General features: G+C 40.6%; 1 pseudogene; it reads right to left on the bottom strand.

Moving 5' to 3' along the window:
- Window positions 1-11,734: 11,734 nt before the first annotated feature.
- LOC149593973 (small subunit ribosomal RNA) overlaps window positions 11,735-12,500 on the bottom strand; it is a 1,196-nt pseudogene continuing 430 nt past the window's right edge.

Below are 12,500 nucleotides of genomic sequence, written 5' to 3'. Positions count from 1 at the left end.
AGTTATTATCCACTCAACGGCACCTTTAATTGCCAACAGTTCGAGGTGAAAAATATCAGTTAAAGGCTCGTCAACGCGGGCTGTGTGATGGTCTATTTCCTCACTGTTTAGGTAGACTACAAAAGCAAATCCTGAGCCAGTGGAGCTTTTCGAACCGTCCGTGAAGATTTCATATCCCTCTGAGGTTGGGGGGTTTTAACATATGGCTGCGAGAAACGATGAGCTGGGTGAATATCCCAGATGTCTAAAGGGTATTCATATTGGCCTCCTTGAAGGGAAACCAAGCCATGCTTCGCTGATTCCCGCAGAGTGTAAAACCGGAAAATTGCTGCCTCCTGGCTCGCCACTAGATCAACAGGGATCGTTCCGCACATGATGGTAAGGGCGTCGTGGGAAACGGTTCTGTATGCGCGTGAAACTCGTAGAAGGGCAATACGCTGAATGCGATTTAACAAGGTTATCATAGTCTTATTAGCCTGCTCCTTCCACCAGGCTCCGGCACCATAGACAATCACTCGTTCGAGGGCGCCTTTGTAAATCTGAAGCAGAGCTGCCCCGGACAGACCCCAGTTCGCTCTGGCAAATGTCGCCAGGTCATGGGTAAGTAACGTTATTCTCGTCTTGATCCACTTTAAATGTGGAATAAAATTTAAATGGCGATCAACAATCACACCTAGATATTTTATTTCGTCTTTGTGTTTGAGGGTCTTACCCTCCAACTTAAAAATGGGATAGCGGGGATGCTTTGCTTTTTTCCTGAATGGCGCGTGCTTCGGAAAGGTAAGTACTTGCGTTTTTGTGGTCGAGAACGTTAATTTGTTTTCTGCTCGCCATCCATCAATTATTCTTAAAAGTTCATTACCACATAATTCCAGGTTTTTCCTAGATTGAGCGCTGATCATCAAAAGAAGATCATCGGCAAATGCCCGAGTTTCAGTACCATCAGGGTATGCCTTTCGCAACACGTCATCAATAACTAAGTTCCACAAAAGTGGCCCTAAGCATGAACCCTGGGGGCAACCTCGGTGATGGTTCTAGTAATTACTGCGTCTGGTGTGTACACGCGGGCCTTCCGGTCGGTCAGAAACGCTGCGACAAGTGAGTATAGGTTGCTAGGACAGTGTCTTTTTTTCAGAGAATGGAGAATCCCAGGAACCCACACCCTGTCGAAAGCACCCTGTATATCAAGCGAGATTAAAGATGTATATAGGCCCGAGGTCTTATTGGACTCAATTTGCTTTATAGCCTTGAACAGGGCCGCAGCGGTGGAATGGTCGTGTCTAAAGCCGTACTGATTGTCGTGGAGAGGTGTGTTTTTATGTAGAAAATGGTAGAGACGGTTCGTCATTACCTTGTCAAGGAGTTTGCAAAGAAGTGGCATAAGACTAATTGGCCGGTATGAAGTACTTAATTCCGGATCCTTGCCAGGTTTATTTAGAAGGATCAGCTTGGCAATCTTCTAGCTACTAGGAAAATAGCCGTTCATGAAGCAGGTATTAAGCAGGGCCAAGAAAAGGTCTTTCCGAACGATATAGAGATTACGAAAAATTTCTACAGTGAGGCCGTCGTACCCTGGAGCTTTACCACAGGGCAGATGATTAATAACCTCTGAAAGCTCATCCTCCTGGAACGGTACATCATTGTAGCTTAATGGGGGGTGCGTGACAGAAGCTCTTATTGTGGCTTGATGACCGTCATCAGAATTAGGGTCGTCATCGGGGAATAGGTCATCAAGGATTGTTTCGTATGTACTAGTAACGGTAGTTGTACTCGAACCATCTGGTCGGCGAATGGAGTGAATGGTTGAAGGATTACGGTTTTTGGATGTCGCTAATTTTTAGGGAAGAGTAAATGGATTGATTTGGGTGACTGATGAGCAGTAGTTTGCCCACGAGTCCTGTTTAGATCTTCTCACATGTAGTTCGTATTTGGAAAGTTCTGCTTTGTATAATAGAGCAAAACGTTGTCCTTCAGGCGAAGCGCGATACCTTTGGAAGCGACGGCGTAGCGCGCGTACTTGTTTGCGGTGAATGGTCAGTGCAGGTGTCCACCAAGGTACAGCCCGGTGTTGAGCCTTACCGCGGGGTTTGAGGGTAAGATCACATATAGTTTTAATAGTCGAATTGATCATCGATGCAAAAATGTCAATGTCTTCTGGTGTGGAACAAACTGGAATCGGTATGGTAGTGAGCAATTCCGTAGCCTTGGTTGTGAAAAGGGGATCTACGACAATTCGGAGAATGACAATTTGGAGAACGACAACTCGGAGCACGACAACTGGGTGAAAGACAGTTCGGTGAAAGCGACAATTGGGGGAAAGACAATTGGGTGAATCCGACAATTGGGGGAATGACAATTCGGCGAAAGCGACAACTGGGTGAAAGACAATTCGGAGAGTAGGACAACTGGCGGAACGACAATTAGGTGAATTGTACTTCTTGCTTACCGAAAGAATAACGCAGTTTTTTCACCTTAAAAAATTATTAAATGCAGGAGTGTCATTAAGGTGTCAGACATTAGTAATGATTGTCTACCATTGGGTCGAATCCCATTGGATCGAATGTCTTGTTCGACCGAATCCCATTAGACCGAATACCGCAATTTGGGCGGTTTTCCAATCATGAATTTTCCTTTCATTCCTATTTTCAATTGATTTTCTAATTAAACTTCTTGATATTAAAGCAAATAATATTTATGTTCACCAATAACATTCTTCAATAAATTTTGGTATTAATTTTCATTGTTGGAAATTGTCTAACCTAAACAAACCAAACCTAACATAACAGTAATGTTTTGGAAAAGGCAAATTATTTAAGAAGTCAATGAAGCTAAACATCAATATTTTGTCAAAGGCGTAACATTGTTAAATGAATTATAAAATATGAAATATTACTAACCTAACCTCACCTAACCAAACCAAACCAAACCAAACCTAACCTAACATAACAGTAATGTTTGGAAAAGGCAAATTATTTAAGAAGTCAATGAAGCTAAACATCAAAATTTTGGAAAAGGCGTAACATTGTTAAATAAATTATAAAATATTACTAACCTAACCTAACCTAACCAAACCAAATCTAACCTAACATAACATAACAGTAACTTGGCCCATTAGTTTTGAAAGTAATTTCAATTATTTTAACTTATTGTATTAACTACAATAAAAAATTTATTATATTGTTCCTCTATTCGTGAAAAACTGAGTTATTCTTTCGGTAAACAAGGAGTACAATTCACCGAATTGTCGTTCCGCCAGTTGTCCTACTCTCCGAATTGTCTTTCACCCAGTTGTCGCTTTCACCGAATTGTCATTCCCCCAATTGTCGGATTCACCCAATCGTCTTTCACCCAATTGTCGCGTTCACCGAATTGTCTTTCACCCAGTTGTCGTGCTCCGAGTTGTCGTTCTCCGAATTGTCGTTCTCCGAATTGTCATTCTCCGAATTGTCGTGATCCCGTGAAAAGGCCCCAGTCAGCGGTCTTAGTGCTATATGCAAATGTTTGCAATGTGGACGGGCAATGATGGCGGCTATATTGAAATGTAATGTACCGATGATCACTAAAACTGTCCTCATCATCTAGGACCTTCCAGTTGGTAAGGTGGTCCTGTACATTTCCTGAGAACAGCGTCAAATCAATCCAACTCCTTCCGTTAACCGTCGAAAACGTAGGCGGAGAATGGCGGTCATTTGCTATGAATAGGTCGTGAGTGCTTAAAAATGCTTCAGTCACATCTCCTCGGTCGTCGTCAACCGGAGATCCCCAAAGTGCATTTTTGGCATTAAAATCACCGCCCACGATTAGGTTGGAACTGGATGCAGAGCCAATGAGAGACGAGATTATAGCTAGTTCTGAATTTATGTCACCAGATGGGGGTAAGTAAAGAGATACTATTGTAAGTGGCGAGCCTCGAAAGCTTATGGTAACTACTATCGCATTTGCTCGAGCATGTAGTGACACCGCGCCGATTTCCTTGTTTAGGACAATAATCGCCGCCCTACCACCGTCATTGTCATGGAAGACCCTAGATGAAAGTGGGAAGCCGGCAATAGTGCCACCAGAAAGGTAAGGTTCCTGAATCAGCGCGATGTCTATACGCAACTCAAGCAGGCGCGGACGAAGGAGAGCCGTAGCGACCCTAGACTTTCCTAAATTGATTTGAATAAAATTAAGTGAAGTAGGACTATGAAATAGATGAAATGGTGGAACTGGTTGATTATGGGCCATAATTGATGCGCGAACGTCGTAGCTGTACCTCTCGTTGATAACATGGGCAATTATTGTCAACGCTAGAATGGGCTGTAGAGTGATTCGTCTTGTATTTATTGTTCGAATTTCTACAACTTATACATTTTTTGGTAGGAGAGGGACAGTCTCTGTACAAGTGACCCTCGTCTCCGCAGGCAGTGCAGAGGGATACCTGCGAGTCACAGTTGCGTTGGATGTGGCCGAGTCGGCAACATTTGAAGCAGCGAGGAACATTAATGTGTTCAGCTACAGTGCAGTTTGTCAAACCAATATGGACCTTTTGTAATTTCATAAGGGCATTGAAAAGGGAAGACGAAGTTTCCACCACCCAGTTTGTGGTATTGTTTCGACCACGGAGAGGATATTTCACACAGATGTCTTCCTTAGTACATGTCAATTGATTTTGGTCGATAAGAGCATCATTGAACTCCTCTTTGGTGAGGGCAGCGTCCGCACCATTTATTAAAAGTCTTGGTTTAACTAAAGAAGGCGAGAGCGCCGTAGTAGTGTCTTTAAGGGCTGTATTGGTAGACAGTTCCGATCGTAGTGCCACTGCATCAGCTTTAGAATTACAGCGGATAACAATGCCATTATTACGGCAGGGGCGAATTGTTTCAACTCCCACCTTTAGTGCCTTGATGTCAACAGACTGTTTAATTTTTGTTGTAAGTGTGGCGGAGGTCTCAGCAGAGTTAGACGCTGCATGGTAAACTAATACTACTGTATCGGGCGACGTCTGACCTATGGATGTGCTGAAAGGTGCATTGACTGGACGCCCCGGAGAACTTGGTGTAGTTTGTCCATGGGCCAGCATCACGGGTCTGGGAATAAATAAGTTCTGTTGGGCTACACTGGAAAACGTATGAGCCGCCGAAAGGCGGTCCACCTTAGGAAATGTGCTATTTGTTTATTTGTGCATAAGTAAGGGTTGTTGTCTTTGTTCAGAAATTACGGAGCGAAGCGTCGAGATCGTCTTGTCTTTTTCCGACAAAAGGCCACGGAACTTGGCGGTGGCCTGATGTAGGGAAAAGATTTCGTCTTGCAATTCACCAAAAAGTTCTCTTATATTACCAGCAAGGGCCTGGGATAGCTTTTTCTTAGGATCCAAAAGGATGACTTCTAGCGCCTGCAAAATTAACGAGACTTAGAGAGCAATGCCTCTTCGTCAGAGCCAACCTCCCCCTCAACAATAGCGTCGCCCTCGTCCGCCAGGAGTGAGAAGGAATTGGACAATGGTATTGACTTCTCAGCAGGAAAATTCTTCTGCAGCGCCAACTCAACGGAGGACCGTCGAACAGAATTCTTAGTGGCAATGGCAGCCTCGTCATCAGAATTGTTGGGAGAATTTTCTAAGGAACTCTTAGAACTCGAATTTTGCTGAAATGTGGCCATTGTAAAGTAAAAAAGGGGGGAAACCGGTCTTACCCGGCAGTAGCCGCCGAATTAACCCCCGCAACGGCACGGATGGGCCTAGCCGGTAGAAGGCAAAACCAGGCTCTTCGACTCCAGACTACATCCTGCTCTACCATTCCCTGGGCCTCCAACCCGCTGGGCGAACCATACCCCCGGTTAATTCCGGGTCCGGTGAGTCCACACCGGGGATCTCTTCCCAGGTTCAGGTAAAGCCCCCCGCAGCCCCAAGCCAGGCGATCCTTAATGGCCTAAGGATAACCGGGTACGGGAAATAGCAAGGCAAGGCCGGAACCCGAAAGAACCGCCCCTTTCGGTGGACACCCGCACTGCCACAACCCCTGGGCGCCACCGGTTTCCCCTCAACCGGCAGCATGCGCGCTGAGAGATCTCGGTCAGAAAGGACTTCGGATATCATCCATTCCGACCTCTCGTGTCACCCAGCCTGCGCGGCCCCCGCACAAAGGGCCAAAAACCAACCCCACAATGACCAACCGGCGTGGGTAGCCCTGCCGGCAACGCTCATTGCGCCCAAAAGAAAGTATGGGAAAGGGTTGGGATGGGATGGTCACCTTGGACCGGTCAAATTCCTCCCCGCTCGCCTGTCCGGCATGTGACACTAGCCGGCATAGCCGAGACGGATCCACGGATAGAAGACCGGAGCCCCTCCACCACGACAAGGTGGTGACCGCGGAGGGGAGTAGATAGGGACAGTGGGAATCTCGTTAATCCATTCATGCGCGTCACTAATTAGATGACGAGGCATTTGGCTATTACAAAACTTTATTTTCAGATTTAAAATTACATTCTGAGAAATGAATTCGAAGGTGGAAAGCAAGTCCACCCTCTTAAAACAACCCTTTATCAAAAAGGTAAGAAACACTAATTGACCATTAATAATATATTATTTTTTTTTACAGATTTAGGGTTGCAGAGCGGGTATTGCCCGTTTAAAGGACCAGTGCCGGACGACAACACTCACCATGACCCCGGATGGATTTGGAGCCGAAGCCCATCATGGTAAGTACTAAAAGTTACTATTTAAATACACTAACCACCAAGTTAAAAATTACACATTAAAGAGCGATTAAAAAGTTCGGTAAGACAATTTAAAATTAAACATTACGAGCAAACGCGCGTTTCATAAACTCTTGATATAGATAATCAAAAATGTCTTGATTAGAATCAAGACTTAAACAAGTTGGGAAAACCAAAATATTACCTCTCCGTGTCGAGAAGATTATATAACCTTAAGTATCCAATGAAAACGTCGACCTTTTTGCCCTCATCCTTTCCCGCGCTTTGCGCTTCCGCATTTGATCCTTACTCTCAACATTATCTTCCTCCATTTTACATACAAAAATCAAATACTCACAAAAAGAAGTGGCAAAAACCTGCTGGCTCTTTACAACCACTTAATTTGACTTAATATCCAATTTCCAACAACAATAATATACCGGTAGTTTAATTGACAACCTACTAGCATCGAAATTCTCATTAAGAATGACTCCCGCGAATAAAAAAGGGCAATTTTCAACTGGGTGGGCGTTATCTCATTAGATTTGAAAAATATCATTTGTCTTTTTTAACAATGCCTAACCGTTTGGATTTTTTTAAAGCAATCTTAGCACCAAAAAATATTTTTTGATACAAAATAAATGTTTTATATTCTTATTAAGAATAAAACAAGAGGATAAAAAAGGTCTGTCCTCTCGTAATTTTTTAAGCTTTTATCATGATTACTCTATACAACAGTAACAAGGAGTGTAAACCCATTAGTGGAAGCAGTATTTTTTTCCCAAAACAATCTCGCTTATGTTTATCCTCTCTAGACTTCGCTAAAAACGTATTACTCCTATATAAAATATTAATAGACAGGAAAGGATTCATACCATTAAAGGAGCGCAATATTATCCATATTTTCATTTCATATACAGAGAAAAGAAATTATTATGTTTCTAAGAGGAGCTTCCCATTTTTGTTGTTGTTTTGAAAAAATATATCGCAATGCACGGGCCTTGATAGATATAGGAGGCAATGAATGAAATATATCACAATGCACGTGCCTTGATAGATATAGGAGGCAATGAATGAAATATATCACAATGCACGGGCCTTGATAGATATGAGGCAATGAAGGAAATATATCGCATGCACGGGCCTTAGTAGATATAGGAGGCAATGATAATCTCTCTCTTTGCACGAGAGGTTTATCTTTAATATTTAAATAAATATAATTATTTTTAATTATTTTAATCTTCAATAATTAACATTAATAATAATTAAATCGTTTAAAATAAAGTTATACCTATTATCTTCTCAAACTTTGCTAATATTGACGTTTAAAGTGAAGGGTACCCCTCTTGGCCGCTTTTTTCAAATTTGGGGTATATATACGATTCGTTTCCATTATAATAGTAAGGAAAAAGCGCAATTGCGAAAACCTTTGGTGGCGATCCCACCTTAGGGAGGCTAGACGTTTCTCGTAACCCTAGCTGATCGCCGCGTATATCCTAAAACAAAACGATGATAATGGAGTAGAAGCCAATGATACAGATTGGTGTCTATGTGGAATAGACGGAAGACCAGTGGATGGTGGTGTTAGAAGCCAGTGTAAGTGCAGACTGGTGTCAATGTGGGATTGACAAAGATCAGAAGATGGTGGTGTTGGAAGCCAGAAAAGTACCAGACTGGTGTTCATGTGGGATGGACGAAGACCAAACATGGTGGTGTGAGAACTCAAGTATAGAGTAGCCAACGGAGAGAAATACAATTTTCCAAATTTCTGTGAACTGTCAATGCGGTCCGGAAATTGGGAATACGTTTGCTCCGATACGCAAACTGCGAACGCGGTCACGTGAGTGTAACAACAGACAGACACACAGACACACAGACACACAGACAGACACACAGACACGGCCGTTACAGAACCTCTCCTGGACTACGTCACACGGAGAGGTAAAAAGTATCGATAAGACTGAGGTTATCACTTGACTTAAGGTTCAGATATTAATTTTTCTTTTTAATTGAAACTTAAAGGCATGCTTAAGAAAAAGCAACGTTCCATTACCGTTTTCCGTTGAAATAACTTATTTTACAGGTAATCAATTTCAAAAATTTACTTATCTCGGGTTTTCGGGCACAATTCCATTCCCCCAAAACATTTTATCATTACATTAATTACTTTTGAGAGAGTACGTGTATGACTTTGAGTTTTAAAAGGTTCCCCCATTTGTGCCCGGCATGCTTCGCAGTGGATCAGTTGAAAACAATGGCGGAAAATTAAGTAGGGACAGTTAGATTTTTACTTGTGGTTATGCAAAATGATGTAATGTCTAGTGTACTTCAGTCAACAGTCATACTGTTCATTCTCATAGCTCGGGACATGATTAATGCTACTCACCTATTTCTCTCTCTAGTTTCAAAAAATGGTTAGAGACTATTCAGTGCCGCTGATCGCACGTGATGATATTTCAACTACAGTTTACATCAATTCTCCGTTGTCGTACTATTAGCGGGTTAAGCACTAATTTGTTCTGGACATGTCTCGAAAGGGTGCTTGTTGTAAGTTTTTAAAAAAGTGTTGCCATTTGCCAATGTGCGGGTAATTTCTCACATCGTGGGAAATTTAGGTTTGGTGTTAGGCTCTGTGGGGAAAGGGTAATATTTTTCCAAAATCGATCAAATGTCGGAATTTTCCTGTTAAAGGGTTAATAGTGCAGACTGTGCAATTAAAATTAGTGTATTTTCTAAAATTTTGTCCGGTTTAATAATTTCAAGCGACATTTTGAAATGAATTCGGTGATTTTAAGTTTGGTACTGAAAAAGAAAGAAAGCATATTTTGAGAATTTTTAAGCTTTATAGCACTTTGGAGCGTTTGTACATATTGTCAAACCCATGCGGAGTGATATTCCATATTAAGCTTAGTAGGATAAAATAGTCCAGATAAATAGGACTGTAATGAGTGAAATTTTAAAATGGAAGTGGGAAAATCCACTTTCTAACATTGGCAACACTGATTTGAAAGTTTTGGTCATGGCTAAACAGACCGCTCATTCAGTTTTCTATTGTTTTAAAGCTTATTTTGACACGTTATCTCTCAAAAGTAATTAATGTAATAATAAAATGTTTTGGGGGAATGGAATTGTGCCCGAAAACCCGAGATAAGTAAATTTTTGAAATTGATTACCTGTAAAATAAGTTATTTCAACGGAAAACGGTAATGGAACGTTGCTTTTTCTTAAGCATGCCTTTAAGTTTCAATTAAAAAGAAAAATTAATATCTGAACCTTAAGTCAAGTGATAACCTCAGTCTTATCGATACTTTTTTAAGTCTTGATTCTAATCAAGACATTTTTGATTAATATCTGCAACTTCAGTCTTAATTGTTTATTAATTTATTTTAATGTTGAAACCGGGGTTGATTTTAGCCATTATTTCATCGCGTATTGCCTCATACCATAGAATCGGCATTATTATTTAATTTCCGATTCCCTCATACCATAGAATCGTTATTATTAATTTATTCCCGATGGGGGTGGACCAGAAATATACCAGATGTTCCCACGCAGATCATTCTTAAAGACTGTTTTAATGCCATTGTTCCAACAACATTTAAATACGGATATAGCTCTTAACTTTCACGTTCAACATAAATGACTTTAAAATATATCTTATTCTGGCAGTTGGTGAAATAGGCAAATTGTAGTAAACCAACTACCAATAATTTGGGAAAGGTAGCAATATTTTGGTGGAAAAAACATACAATTTAGTAATATCGTTCTAAATGGGGCAAATTGATAATAATTTGAAAGCAATAAGAGGCGCAAATTTAGTGCAACATCGCTCCTTTGGTACTGTTAGAGATTTTCTTTTTTGTGTATTTTTGAAAAAGCTGGCATAAGCTACTTTAAGGTCCGCCCTCGTGTTGACTTCTAGTTGGTTTCTGACTTTGGTATTGAAAAATTGTAGGGTAGAATATTAGGCACCGTGTTTTGGGCAGGCAATGGAACTGTTTAGCTTGAGCATTAAGCATTGGAAATAACTATTTATTTTTACTTATGAAATGAATCGTGAAATTACGTGCTGTCAGATATTTAGGTCTTGAGTACAGTAATTTAATAACTTTAAAAATTATGGTCAAAAATTTTATTCAAGAAAAGAGTTCTTTAATGATAATTATAACATTATCTGGAATTTAGAAATAAACTTTTGTTTAATAATTCCACGTGAATCATTAAAGAATTAAATAACATTATGAATATTTAGTTTTTTGAGTATTTTAAAAGCTTTAAACACGTATGATGATGTTCTGTTAATGCACAATAGATTTATTTTGGTACACTTTTGGTTTGATATAGCTGCATTTTTTTACAGCATTTAATTTGGGCTTAAATTCCCATGGTTGATTTCTTATTATAAATTTTATTATTAAATTTTTTTTTTCTAGGAATATTTTTTGTTTTCCATGTTTAAGCTAATAGTTGCGTATTTTATAAGCTTTTATTCGTAGCTTCCGAAGGAAAATTTAATTTTTGTCTCCAGAATGGTTTTTAAAATAATTAGTGATTTGTTCTCGTAAAATTTTCAATTCAGTGGTAAATGTAAGTTTCACTATGGAATCATTGAAGAGATTAATGAAATTTTCAAAGACAATCATACGTGAAGGATGGACTTAAAAGTCCAACATTAATGTTGAATGCATATAATAATTTTGATAATCTCTCAAGTGAAAAATTCCATTTTTAAAAAGTGTTTATATACATTTAACCCTAGGACTCTCAAATTGGGAATTTATAATAGCCCAGTTGCCAGAAAAAACAGTAATTTTTTTGTCTCCTATAAAGGGGGGGGGAGGGGTGTCTTTGTTAAATCACCTTTAACATTTTTAAAGATGCTTTTTAAAAGCGTACTGATATGTTGAGGTAAAATATGAGTTGTTCAGATGCCCTTTAATTGTTAGTGATAATTCTATATCATTTCACAAACATTTTTCGTATTCATTATTATTGCATGATAGCGTTAGTGGTTAATGGTTAATGAGTGAGTGTCATTAATTGACATCTTTAATTACCGATTTCATCGAGCTTCTTTTGTTTGTCAAACGTTCATTGCGATGGTTTCCTTTAAGTTTCAGCTTTGCGACCATACTTCCTCCGGAACCCACAAACTTTGGTTTCCCGGAAGCTGCCCGCCGAGTCAATTGAGTAACTCAGGCGGATCGCTGGTTGGCATCGTTTACGGTTAGAACTAGGGCGGTATCTGATCGCCTTCGAACCTCTAACTTTCGTTCTTGATTAATGAAAACATTCTTGGCAAATGCTTTCGCTGTAGTTCGTCTTGCGACGGTCCAAGAATTTCACCTCTAGCGTCGCAATACGAATGCCTCCGTCTGTCCCTTTTAATCATTACCTCGTGTTCCGAAAACCAACACAATAGAACTCGAAGTCCTTTTTCATTATTCCATGCACCATTATTCAGGCGGGACGCCTGCTTTGAGCACTCCAATTTTTTCAAAGTAAACGTGTCGGGCACCTACGACACTCAATGAAGAGCACCGAAGGAAAACCGACAGGATGTTCAGGCCAGGCAGTAACCACCGGAGCGGACCGCCTGTCTGGAACTGAGATTCAACTACGAGCTTTTTAACCGCAACAACTTTAATATACGCTATTGGAGCTGGAATTACCGCGGCTGCTGGCACCAGACTTGCCCTCCAATGGATCCTCGTTAAAGGATTTAGAGTGTACTCATTCCAATTACGGGGCCTCAAAAGAGTCCCGTATTGTTATTTTTTGTCACTACCTCCCCGTGCCGGGAGTGGGTAATTTGCGCGCCTGCT

The sequence above is a fragment of the Phalangium opilio genome, unplaced genomic scaffold (genome assembly GCF_054372755.1).
Source record: "Phalangium opilio isolate 3A_F unplaced genomic scaffold, DU_Popi_V2 ptg000483l_1, whole genome shotgun sequence".
Taxonomy (NCBI): domain Eukaryota; kingdom Metazoa; phylum Arthropoda; class Arachnida; order Opiliones; family Phalangiidae; genus Phalangium; species Phalangium opilio.
This window is presented reverse-complemented; position numbering and strand designations above follow the sequence as displayed.